Genomic DNA, 14179 nt, shown 5'->3' with positions numbered 1-14179 from the left:
AAAAAAAAAAAAAAAAAAAAAAAGAAATACTCTACTATAGTTACTGTGGTAAGTTGGCATGTAGTGATATATGGTAGGATTTCAAGGACAGTATTGAGGGCCCAGTTCAGAATGGAAACTAAATGTATGATGATACTAATATGATAGTTTGTGTGATTATTCTATAGCTGGTTGAAACAGTCATGATACACACACCCAAAGAATGAGAAGTTGGATTGATCTAAGGAAGGATTTTGCCAGACAGGTGTGCTGGGGTCACATCAGCTTTTAAGAGTGCTTAAAACAATGAGCCATAGAAAGTGTGCTGGATAGGGAAGCAAGAGAATTCCAGAAAAACAGATATCACTGGCCTAAAGGTCTCAAATAGATGTAATGGAAGTCACTGATGAAGGAAAGCAGAAGGTTGGAGGTTATTGTCACAGAAGGATGTTTCAACAAGTAACCTCAGAGGAGGAGCCATGTGAGAGGGGGTCCCAGCTAAAGTGGAGTGGGGGAAAAATCACTGAAGGTGAGATAGTCAAGGAACTCAGATCCTTGTGACTCTCCAAAGCTCCCAAGATGGTGGACAGACATGGAGTGAAAAGGAAACCAGACATGCTCCCCATGGCATCTGCAACTGAGGAACAGCACTGGGGAGGTAGATGAGGAGAGAGGAGAAACATATCGGATGGCATGAGCCTCCAAGAAGCAGGAGTTGTGTTGGTGGAAGTGTCATTAAAGCATACATTGACGTATCTCCTGATCTGGGGTGCACAGTGGTAGGACCTTGAGAGCTAACACACATGTAAAAAAAAAATTTTTTTTTTTGAGATGAAGTCTCGCTCTGTCGCCAGGTTAGAGGGCAATGGCACGATCTCGGCTCACTGCAACCTCCACCTCCCAGCTTCAAGCCATTCTCCTGCCCCAGCCTCCTGAATAGCTGGGACTATAGGTGCCTGCCACCATACCCAGCAAATTTTTCTATTTTTAGTAGAGACAGGGTTTCACCATGTTGGCTAGGCTGGTCTTGATCTCTTGACCTCGTGATCCACCCGCCTCGGCCTCCCAAAGTGCTGGGATTACAGATGTGAGCCATCGCACCCGGCCACAAAAATAATATTTTTACAGCACACTGATGGTGCTGGGCCAGGGGCTGGCTAGGGGACTCCCATAGATATCAGGGCAGCAGGAGAGGTACCTGGGCATACCTGTGGCAATCAGGCTTCACAGCCTTCATCTCCAACTTGGAAAGGAAGCCATGTTAGGGGGTGGAGGTTCTTTTTCTTCCGGTTCCCAGGACTAGAGAGGGTCAGTGGGCAGAAGTTCAAAAACACCTACAACCGGGCTGGGCCTGGTGGCTCACGCCTATAATCCCAACACTTTGGGAAGCCAAGGCAGGCGGATCACAAGTTAAGGAGATTGAGACCATTCTGGCTAACACAGTGAAACTCCGTCTCTACTAAAAATACAAAAAATTAGCCAGGCGAGGTGGCGGGCGCCTGTAGTCCCGGCTACTCGGGAAGTTGAGGCAAGAGAATGGTGTGAACCTGGAAGGCGGAGCTTGCAGTGAGCTGAGATTCGGCCACTGCACTCCAGCCTGGGCAACAGAGTGAGACTCCATCTCAAAAAAATCAAAACAAAACAAAAACAAACAAACAAAAAAAAAACAACTACTACCTGTGTGGTTTTCAACAAGTTACTCACCTTTTCTGTGTCTGTTTTCTCATCTAAGTTGTTGTGAGAATTCAGTGAGGTACTGCACAGAGAGTAACTAGAACAGTGCCTGGTATACAGGAGGTGTTGCATAAATGCCAGCTCTTCTGGCCTGGCATGCCAAGATGGGCAGTAAGGATCGGGTCCCTTCACACATTCTGTTTCCTCACAGCCCTTCAAGCCTCAATTGCTGTTTGCCTCTCCACTCAGCAAACTCCTATTCATTTTGGGGAGCAACCTAAAACAACCACCATGTATTATTTCTTAGGATTCTGTGGGTTCATAGGTGGTTCTCCTGACAGTCTATCCTGGGCCTGCCCATGCAATTGCAGTCAGATGGAGGCTAGAATGTCTGGAAGGACTAAGATGGCCTCACTCATATGGCAGCAGATGTTGGTCAGGCTGTCTTGATTTTTCTCCTTGTGGCCTCTCTGGTTACTATCTTGGCTTTCTATATAACATAATGATAGAATTTTAAAAGACTGTGCTCTGATGTGCAAGTGATTGCTAAAAATACAGTTCTTGGCCAGACATGGTGGCTAACGCCTATAATCCCAGTACTTTGGGAGGCCAAAGTGGGTGGATCACGAGGTCAGGAGATTGAGACCATCCTGGCCAGCATGGTGAAACCCCGTCTCTACTAAAAATACAAAAATTAGCCAGGCATGGTGGCGGGCGCCTGTAGTCCCAGCTACTCAGGAGGCTGAGGCAGGAGAATCGCTTGAACCAGGGAGTTGGAGGTTGCAGTAAGCTGAGATCATGCCGCTGCACTCCAGCCTGGCGACAGAGCGAGACTCTGTCTGAAAAAAAAAAAAAAATTAGTCAGCCATGGTGGTGGCTAATTCCTGTAATCCCAGCTACTCAGGAGGATGAGGCAGGAGAATCATTTGAACCCAGGAGGTAGAGAGGTTGCAGTGAGCCAAGATCCAGCCACTGCAGTCCAGCCTGGGTGACAGAGACTCCATCTCAAACAAACAAACAAACAAAAAATATATATATAAATATATATAATTGTGGAGATACATACACATATGTATACCATATTAACCATTTCTAAGTATATCCTATTCATTGTTGAAGACCCAATTTACATATTACTTCCTCCAGAAAGCTTTCCCAGATCACCTTTTCTCCCTAATAGGCCACATGAAGAACTGTATTCTCTGTGTTGACCGTTTATCACATCTCTGTTGTTCTTTTAATACATATCCTGTCTCTCCAATGGGCCATGAGGAATGGGATGTTTATTTCTGTTTATATACTGAAAGCTAAAAACACCATAAGCACTTGGTAACATGTGTGTTACATGAAAAGGTGCTCAAAATATGCACATGAAATGAGGCAATCTTATTTTTAAGATTATAAGACAGCACTTTGGGAGGCCGAGGCAGGCGGATCACGAGGTCAAGAGATCAACACCATCCTGGCCAACATGGTGAAACCCCGTCTCTACTAAAAATACAAAAATTAGCTGGGCATGATGGCACGAGTCTGTAGTCCCAGCTACTCAGGAGGCTGAGGCAGGATAATTACTTGAACCCGGGAGGCGGAGGTTGCAGTGAGCCAAGATGGCGCCACTGCACTCCAGCCTGGTGACAGAGTGAGAGACTCTGTCTCAAAAAGAAAAAAGAAAAATTATAAGCAATTATAAGATTTTAAGATTATATAAGATTTGAGGAAATCTTGTTGTGTATAAGCATTATTTTCACATGGAAAAATAACACTTTGCCAAATGTATGCCAACAAGCCAAGAGTACATGTGATAGGATGAAAGTAACACTTTGAAACCCTGCCAAAGCTTTGGGGAAATGGAGACACCTTCTAACTTTTCTGCAAATGTGTGATCTCAATATTTTATATGTGTGAATATGTTTCCCTGATATTCTTCCCAATTTTGGTATTTTATTTAAATATGGTTTTTCCTCTCATAGGGAAAACATGGGTGTTTATACTACTGTCCTATAAAGAATTCTATGAAAAGAGTAAATTGTGTCAAAAATCCATTCAAACTATTTTATTTTATTTTATTTTTATTTATTTTTTTGAGACGGAGTCTCGCTCTGTCACCCAGGCTGGAGTGCAGTGGCGCAATCTCAGCTCACTGCAAGCTCTGCCTCCGGGGTTTACGCCATTCTCCTGCCTCAGCCTCCCCAGTAGCCGGGACTACAGGCGCCCGCCACCTCGCCCGGCTAGTTTTTTGTATTTTTTAGTAGAGACGGGGTTTCACTGTGTAGGCCAGGATGGTCTCGATCTCCTGACCTCGTGATCCGCCCGTCTCGGCCTCCCAAAGTGCTGGGATTATAGGCTTGAGCCACCGCGCCCGGCCTCAAACTATTTTAAAGAAGGCCCCTAGAAGTGTACGATTTCAGAAAGAAATATAGTGTTTTTTAAATTATTATTATTTAAGTAATATTTCAATGTGAAGGTTTTTTGTTTGTTTGTTTGTTTTTTTTTTTTTGAAAGGGAGTCTCCCTCAGTCACCCAGGCTGGAGTGCAGTGGTGCAATCTCGGCTCACAGCAGCCTCCGCCTTCAGGGCTCAAGTGATCCTCCCAAGTAGCTGGGACCACAGGCGCACACCATTACACCCAGCTAATTCTTGTATTTTTAGTAAAGATGGGTTTTCACCATGTTGGCCAGACTGGTTTCGAACTCCTAAGCTCAAGGAATCTCCCGACCTCAGCCTCCCAAAGTGTTGGGATTGCAGGCACGGACCACGCGCCCGGTCTCAATGTGAAGGTTTTTTTTTTTTGTTTTTTGTTTTTTTTGTTTTTTTGGAGACGAGTCTGGCACTGTCTCCCAGGCTGGAGTGCGATGGCGCGATCTCGGCTGACTGCAAGCTCCGCCTCCCGGGTTCACGCCATTCTGCTGCCTCAGCCTCTTGGGAGGCTGTAGCTGGGACTACCCATGCCCGGCTAATTCTCACGTCTCATTTTTTTTTTTTTTGTATTTTTAGTAGAGACGGGGTTTCACCGTGTTAGCCAGGATGGTCGCGATCTCCTGACCTCGTGATCTGCACGCCTCAGCCTCCCAAAGTGCTGGGATTACAGGTGTGAGCCACCGCGCTCAGCAGTGAAGAATTTTTTTAAAGCAAATGTATTGCTTATAGTAAGGTGAGTTTGGTGAATAGAAAGGAAGCATAAAATTAACCCATCAAAAAACACACTTTGCCATCCTGGCTAACACAGTGAAACCCCGTCTCTACTAAAAAACAAAAAAATTAGCCCGGCGAGGTGGCGGGCCGGGCGCCTGTAGTCCCAGCTACTCCGGAGGCTGAGGCAGGAGAATGGTGTGAACCCTGGAGGCAGAGCTTGCAGTGAGCCGAGATCGGGCCACTGCACTCCAGCCTGGGCAACAGAGGGAGACTCCGTCTCAAAAAAAAAAAAAAAAAAAAAAAAAAAAAAAAACCCCAAAAAAGCAAAAAAACCCCACACACTTTGAAGATACTATTTAAACACAAATCGGTCGTGGGGGCTGGGCAGAGATTCACTGAGCTTTGTTCTATTGAGTTTTCATGCTGGGTATTATTTCTGGTGAGTACCCCCTTTTTAGATACTTGGAGTGAAAATGGAACATCTGACTAGTATTACGAAAAATGGAACATCTCTCCGGCTACATTTATGTTTGTAGTCCCTTTCCAAAATCCAGGTCCCGTAACCAGCTTCTAACAGTACCTTTTCTTGCTTTAAAGGTTAGCTAGTACTGTGAGTGCCAGTCCCTAAATTAATTGATGTTAACAGTACTTAGAATGTAAAAAACAGACTCGTATGTTTTGTCGAATGCAACTTCCGAGAATGCATAATTAACAGTGTCTCCATTAATATACAGTATGTTCAACAGTGAGACACCGCTATCATAAATAAAGGTAGACATGGATAAATTTATAATTAAAAATGCATTAGAAATTACAAGCATAATTTATTTACTAATGTTCACTGGAATAAATTTTATGTGTAATATTTTAAAACTGGGCATTAATAAATAATAGTGAACATAAAATGTTTTTGCAGCTAAAAATATTTCAATAAATATTAGTGAGTTAAATGTGCAGCAGTTATAATTGCTATGAAGTAAAGTTTATAGAATGCAATCACAATATAGAACACTGTTCTTTGGTTGTATTCAAAATATCAGAAATGCATAGCTGTCCTTCTTCAAAGCTGACAAATCAGGTATTCAACGTAGTGCCTGCAATGATTGAAGAATAAAAGCACAGGACATTCAAATAGTAAATAATTATTTGAGATAACCAAGAGCCTTCCAAGAAAGTGTATTTACAGACTTGTGGATTCAAATCTTATCTACCTGTTTGGCCCATACTAATTTGGAGCAATTTCTCCCACCTGAAAACTCCTATAGGTCTTTTTGAACCTTTTGCTTAAAAATTGGTTTTACCTGCCGGGCGCAGTGGCTCACACCTGTAATCCCAGAACTTTGGGAGGCCAAGGTGAGTGAATCACTTGAGGCCAGGAGTTCAAAATCAGCCTGGCCAACGTGGTGAAACCCGGTCTCTACTAAAAATACAAAAATTACCCAGGCATGGAGATGCACGCCTGTGGTCTCAGCTACTCAGGAGGCTGAGACAGGAGAATTGCTTGAACCCAAGAGGTGGAAGTTGCAGTGAGCCAAGATCGGGCTGCTGCACTCCATCCAGCCTAGGTGACAGAGGGATACTCCATCTCAAAAAAAAAAAAAAAACACACACACACACACACACACACACACAAATTGACCTTACCTTGACTGTGCTTTTTGTTCCATCAGGGGCAAACAACTCCAAGATGCCAAACACTGTTCTAAGTGCTCATATATTTTATTGACTCCATGCTCTTGACCACTTCACTCTACTAGCTCCACTATTTAAAATATTCTATTTATTACACTTTCTGAGTGTTCACATCATGTGTCCTCAGTGAGGCTGCAAGTCCTACAACACACAGGAATACCGTATTTGTTCGTTTGATGTGCCTGAAAAGGGAGCTTATGTCTACATGCAGGGTGGGTTTTCCCAGGTAAGACTGCAGCAGATTAACAGTAATGAATGGCATCCATTATTGGTTGAGCCTTACTTTGGGCCAGGCCTGGGCTAATGGCTTTGTATCCCTAGTCTTATTTAATCCTCATAACAATCCAATAAATAGATGTTATTGTTATCCCTATTTAACAAATGAGGAAACTGAGCATCAGAAAGGTGAAGTCACTTGCTCAAGATCATGCAGCTAGTAACTGGCTGACTTGGAAGCCCCAAGCCCCACACTTCCCACAAAAATAATGAGCAGCCCTTGTTCTGAAAATAACCATGTCCTTTCACTACATCATGTTGCCTTCCAGCATCTCACGATCCTTTCTGCTGGGATTTTCACCCCATTGATATCTAATCTGAGTCCCTCCTGCTCTCATTTAAGATAATTCCCTCACGGCCTGTCCTTAGTAGACAAGAACTGATGTTTAAAACACATGAGCAACATCCCTTTAGATATTTGAAGATGGCTATTAAATTCTCTTTAACCTTCTTTTCTCCATGATACATTATTAGTAACCCCAATTCCTTTTACCTTTTCTCACAGGGACTCTTTTTTTTTTTTTTTGAGACGGAGTTTTGGTCTTGTTGCCCAGGCTGGAGTGCCATGGTGAGATTTCAGCTCACCACAACCTCCGCCTCCTGGGTTCAAGCGATTCTCCTGCCTCAGCCTCCTGAGTAGCTGGGATTACAGGTATGTGCCATCACACCGGTCTAATTTTGTTTTAGTAGAGATGGGGGGTTTCACCATGTTGGCCAGGCTGGTCTCGAACTCCCGACCTCAGGTGATCCGCCCGCCTCGGCCTCCCAAAGTGCTGGGATTACAGGCGTGAGATGCTGCACCTGGCCTCACAGGGACTCTTTCTAAAGCATTCCACCCTCTGAGCCGTGATCCTAGAAAGAGGTTTCAGGTTTTCCAAATCTCAATTTGTTATCATCACCTTCAAAGACCTTTTATTAAGCACCCACATATGCATGTGAACGGTGCTAGAATTTATACAAGCCAGGAAAGCAGATGTTGCCCTGGATCTAAGAGGATATTTGGGGCCAGGCTCGATGGCTCATGCCTGTAATCCCAGCACTTTGGGACGCCAAGGTGGTCAAATTACCTGAGTCAGGAGTTTGAGACCAGCCTGACCAACATGGTAAAACCCCATCTCTACTAAAAATACAAAACTACCCAGGCGTGGTGGTGCATGCCTGTAATCCCAGCTACTTGGGAGGCTGAGGCAGGAGAATCACTTGAACCCGGGAGGCGGAGGTTGCAGTGAGTCAAGATTGTGCCATTGCCATCCAGCCTGGGCAATAGAGTGAGACTCCGTCTAAAAAAAAAGAAAGAAAGAAAGAAAGAAAAAATACTGCCCCTGAAATGAGTTTAAGCGAAGCTAGTGCCTAGAACAATGATGAGCAAATACTAGCTCAGAAGTAATATACAACTAAACTAAACAAAAAAACAAGTAGTCTGAAGGCTGAAGACACACAGTCTTGGCTTGCTTAGAGTTTTTCTGCTTTTCTTGAAAAGTTGGAAAGATTGGCGACATTGTGTCTGCAGCCCACTTGTCAACAATCAGGCTGCCTGGTTTTTGTGGTTTTTGTGATGACTGGTGGATATAATGAAGGCCAGGTGGCAGCCACCATACATCATGACACTTGGACTGTGGCTTTTGTCATACCTGGCCTGCAGCACTCATTTGCTTGACCTGATAGGCCTTATAGGTATTTGAGTTTGAGCCCCTGGTCTGGCTTTAGGAAACAGCCTAAGAACGAATTTCTGCCTTTGCATAGCAGGGGTATTGGTGGGGAGAGAGTACAGTTAAGGGGAAAGTCTCAAAACCTGCTTCATGTGGGAGAACCTGTTCTTCTCAAACCCAAGTACCATTTCCTGCATAATCTGGAGATTATGCTAGAGAAAGAGGCTCTAGAAAATAAAGAGGAGTGGCCAGGCGCGGTGGCTCACGCCTGTAATCCCAGCACTTTTGGAGGCCGAGGCGGGTGGATCACGAGGGTCATGAGATTGAGACCATCCAGGCTAACACAGTGAAACCCCATCTCTACTAAAAATACAAAACATTGGCCGGGAGTCGAGGCACGCACCTATAGTCCCAGCTACTAGGGAGGTTTAGGCAGGAGAATCGCTTGAACCTGGGAGGCAGAGGTTGCAGTGAGCTGAGATCGCGCCACTGCACTCCAGCCTGGGCAACAGAGCGAGACTCCATCTCAAAATAAATACATAAATAAAAAAATTAATAAAGAGGAGTGGAGCTGTACATTGTTCATCTTTCTATTTCCCAGTTATTTGACAAAATCTCAGCACAAAATGTTGCTTTGAATGAAAGAAGCTAATTCTAGCTTCAGCTCATTTGTGACTTTGGTGGGCAGAGTCACACCCCTTCTCTGTGTCTCGATTTTCCCATTTATGGAGTGGAATGGTTTTCCCATTTATAGACACTACCTGGGCAGAGTCATGTGATGTCATTTTGTGAGTGATAAAATGTTATATATATGTATAGTACAAAAGATGTAAATCTGCCTCTCAAAGATGTCTGTAGATTTTGGCTGGGTGCCATGGCTCATGCCTGTAATCCCAACAATTTGGGAGGTGGATCACTTGAGGTCAGGAGTTCGAGATCAGCCTGGCCAATATGGTGAAACCTGCCCTTTACTAAAATATAAAGAAATTAGCTGGGTGTGGTGGTGAGTGCCTGTAATCCCAGCTACTCGGGAGGCTGAGGTAAGAGAATCGCTTGAACCCTGGAGGCAGAGGTTGCAGTGAGCAGAGATCCCGCCACTACACTCCAATCTGGACAACAGAGGGAGACACTATCTGAAAAAAAAAAAAAAAAAAAGGAAAAGGAAAAGAAAAAAGTCTAGATTTTAACATTCTTTCTTCAAGAAGTACATAAGTTTTTTTTTGTTTGTTTGTTTTGAGACAGAGTCTCTCTGTCGCCCAGGCTGGAGTGCAGTGGAGTGATCTCGGCTCACTGTAACCTTTGCCTCCTGGGTTCAAGCAATTCTCCTGCCTCAGCCTCCCAAGTAGCTGGAACCACAGGCAGGCACACGCTGCCACGACCAGCTACTTTTTGTATTTTTGATAGAGATGGGTATTCACCATGTTGGCCAAGCTGGTCTCAAACTCTTGACCTCAAGGGATCTGCCAGCATCAGCCTCCCAAAGTGCTGGGATTACAGGTTTGAGCCACCTTGCCCGGCCCATAAGTCGCATTTTTGTTGTCGTTGTTGTTGTTGAGACAGGGTGTCACTCTGTTGCCCAGGCTGGAGTGCAGTAGGGCAATCTCTGCTCACTGCAACCTCCGCCTCCAGGGTTCATGTGATTCTCGTGCCTCAACCTGCCGAGTAGCTGGGATTACAGGCGTGAGCCACCCCGCCCAGCTAATTTTTGTATTTTTAGTAGAGATGGAGTTTCACCATGTTGGTCAGGCTGGTCTCAAACTCCTGACCTCAAGTGATCTGGCTGCCTTGGCCTCCCAAAATTCTGGAATTACAGGCATGAGCCACCACGCCTGGCCTCATAAGTTTTTGAAGTATGAATTTTTCCTTCAGATTCCACAATAGCAATTTTTAATTAATAACTTTTCATTTTGAATTAAAAATGTAGTCTTTAGACATTTTCAGTTTTCCTGAATGGGTAATCCTTAAAAGATAAATTCGCCCACCATGAGTGCACACCTATTGCCACGATCCTGGGTTTTTTTTTAAAATACCATTCTTCAGTAAAATTTAACAAAACAAAACAAAAGGCACCAGGCACAGTGGCTCACACCTGTAATCCCAACACTTGGGAAAGCCAGCCAAGGTGGAAAGATCACTTGAGTCCAGGAGTTCAAGACCTGCCTGGGCAACATAGTGAGACCATGTCTCTACAAAATAATTTTAAAATTAGCTGGGTGTGATGGTGCACATCTGTTGTCCCAGCTACTTAGGAGCCTGAGGTAGAAGGATAGCTTGAGCCTGAAAGGCTGAGGTTGCAGTGAGCTGTGATTACACCACTGCACTCCAGCCTAGGCAACAGAGCACGATTCTGTCTCAAAAAATAACTATAAACAAACAAAATACATATAAAGCTGAAGTCCTCTTTGAGTGTTCCTGTATACCTGGAATTCCTCCCTGGGGATAATCTCTGCAGTTGTTGGTGAATGCCTGCAGGCAAGCCTGGCTAATTTTTTTGTAGAGATGGAGATCTCACTATGTTGCCCAAGCTGGTCTCCAATTCCTGGACTCAGGTGATCCTCTTGCCTCAGCCTCCCAAAGTGTTGGGCCTGCCTGTACTCTCAGCTGCTCCAGAGGCTGAGGCATGAAAATTGCTTGAATCCAGGAGGTAGAGGTTGCAGTGAGTCGAGATCATGCCACTGCACTCCAGCCTGGGTGACAGAGTGAGACTCTGTCTCAGAAAATAATAATAATGAAATTGGCCGGGCATGATGGCTCAAGCCTGTAATCCCAGTGCTTTGGGAGGCCGAGGTGGGCAGATCACAAGGTAAGAAGTTTGACATCATCAGCCTGGACAGCATGGTAAAACCCCATCTCTACCAAAAACACAAAAAAATTAGCCAGGTCTGGTGGCGCGCTTGTAGTCCCAGCTACTCGGGAGGCTGAGGCAGGAGACTTGCTTGAACCCAGGAAGCAGTGAGAATTGTGTGAACTCCAGCCTGGGTGACAGAGCAAGACTCTATCTCAAAAATAATAATAATAATAATGAAATTTAAAAATATAATGAAATAAAAAATGAAAAATATTTCAAAAAGAACATAACCAATATTGTTTGTATAATCAGAAAAATAGGTGAGAAAATAAACAAATATTTAAAATGAAAATCCATTGCTCCCCATCAGTCACAGAAACATTAATTATGACAAATGTACCCCCCACCGGCCAAGGGACCCCAGACTTTGAGCCCTGAGCTCCCCTTCCCAGGGCCAGCAGTATAGCCTGTTCCCTTCTTTTGCTTGGGTCTCAGCTCGTCATGGCTTTGCTCCTTCCTCTTCATCTGTTGCCCTAAAGACGTCTCTCAGGGTGCTCTTCATGGCTGTGAAGGACAAGATATGGAAGCTTCATTCAGGACCCAATAAAAATTTACCATTAGCTACCCCAATTTTTTTTTTGAGACAGTCAAGCCTCACCCATCCCCATTTTATTATATTTTATTTTTATTTATTTATTTATTTTTGAGACAGGGTCTCACTCTGTCATCCAGGCTAGAGTGCAGTGGTGTGATCTGGGCTTACTGCAACTACCACTTCCTGGGTTCAAGCGATTCTCTGCCTCAGCCTCCCAAGTAGCTAGAACTATAGGCATGAACCACCACGCCCGGTTAATTTTTGTGTTTTTAGTAGAGACGGAGTTTCACCATGTTGGCCAGGCTGGTCTTGAACTCCTGATCGAGGAGTGATCCACCCTCCGCAGCCTCCCAAAGTTCTGGGAATCCACAGGCATGAACCACCATGCCCAGCCGCTACCCCAATTTTAAAAATATTTACCTTCCCCTACTTTCCTGTCTCAAGGGGTTGTCAAGTGTTTGCTGACCCAGAATGGTGATGATAATGCTGGCCAATGTTTATTTATTCAACAACTCGATTTTTTTTATTTTTTATTTTATTTATTTATTTATTTATTTATTTATTTATTTATTTATTTATTTATTTTGAGACGGAGTCTTGCTCTGTCGCCCAGGCTGGAGTGCAGTGGCCGGATCTCAGCTCACTGCAAGCTCTGCCTCCCGGGCCCACACCATTCTCCTGCCTCAGCCTCCTGAGTAGCTGGGACTACAGGCACCCGCCACCTCGCCTGGCTAGTTTTTTTGTATTTTTTTTTAGTAGAGACGGGGTTTCACCACTTTAGCCAGGATGGTCTCAATCTCCTGACCTCGTGATCCGCCCGTCTCGGCCTCCCAAAGTGCTGTGATTACAGGCTTGAGCCACCGCGCCTGGCCTTATTTATTTATTTTTTTTGAGATGGAGTCTGGCTGTGTCGCCCAGGCTAGAGGGCAGTGGCATGATCTCTGCTCACTGGAAGCTCTGCCCCTTCGGTTCACGCCATTCTCCTGCCTCAGCCTCCTAAGTAGCTGGGACTACAGGCGACCGCCACCACGCCCAGCTAATTTTTTTGTATTTTTAGTAGAGACGGGGTTTCACTATGTTCACCAGGACGGTCTTGATCTCCTGACCTCGTGATCCGCCTGCCTTGGCCTCCCAAAGTGCTGGGATTACAGGCATGAGCCACCACGCCCAGCCTCTCAACAACTCAATTTATTGAGCACCTGCCCAGGCACTGTGTCAAGATGCTAGGGATAGAATCAGTGAACAAAACAGACAAAAGATTCTGCCTTCAAGGAGTTTACATTCTAATGGAAGGAGAATGACAATATTGAAAATATTTATAAGTGATCCCTCAGATCGCATAGGAGTGATATGAGCTATGGAGAAAATAAAGCAGAGAAGAGGGACAAGAAGTGCTGGGTTGAGATTCAATTTTAAGTAGATGGGATGATGAGGGGTGGCTCATTGGTAATGTCTGAGCATAAATGTAGTTATTTGAAGAATTATAATAAGATCTTAGTGAAGTACTTTGTAAGTATGATGTCTTTGAAAATTACCCTATCAGCCTAGGCAACATAGTGAGATTGTCTTTACACACACACACACACACACACACACACACCACACAACCTAGCTGAGTGTGGTGGCATGTGCTTGTGGTCCTAGTTACTTGAGAGGCTGTGGTAGGAGGATTGCTTGGGCCCGGGAGGTCGAGGTTACAGTGAGCCGTGATCATATCACTGCACTCCAGCCTGGGTGACAGAGCGAGACCGCATCTCAGAAATAAATAAATAAACAAAAATTAAATAATTTTAAAATCGTCCTAAGACATCATCAGTATTCTAATTTTATGGTAGTCCCATTTCACAGATGAGAAAACTGAACTTTGCAGCAGAGCAGCAATCTGCCCAAATTCACAGCTGGGAAGGGCCCAGCTGGGTTTGAACCCTCTGAGGGTAGGGTCTTAACCACAACTCTGTTCTGTAATAGGTTAGCTTCTTTTCCAACCCCTGATGTGCTGTCGGTTTGGATTCTGTGGCCCCATTCTTGTAGGTACTTGAGGCAGACTGGTCTTTTCCTGCTGTGCTCTTCTCCGTGTTTTCCTCCTGCCTTCTGACAAGTTCCTTTGAATGACAGCTTCCCGTGTTGGACTTACTCTTGTGGCTTCCCTCTGCCCTCCAATGTCTCATATAAAAAATCCAGGCCGGGCGCGGTGGCTCAAGCCTGTAATCACAGCACTTTGGGAGGCCGAGACGGGCGGATCACGAGGTCAGGAGATCGAGACCATCCTGGCTAACCCGGTGAAACCCCGTCTCTACTAAAAAATACAAAAAACTAGCTGGGCGAGGTGGCGGGCGCCTGTAGTCCCAGCTACTCCGGAGGCTGAGGCAGGAGAATGGCGTAAACCTGGGAGGCG

Source organism: Piliocolobus tephrosceles, chromosome 14, assembly GCF_002776525.5.
Source record: "Piliocolobus tephrosceles isolate RC106 chromosome 14, ASM277652v3, whole genome shotgun sequence".
Lineage (NCBI taxonomy): Eukaryota > Metazoa > Chordata > Mammalia > Primates > Cercopithecidae > Piliocolobus > Piliocolobus tephrosceles.
This window is presented reverse-complemented; position numbering follows the sequence as displayed.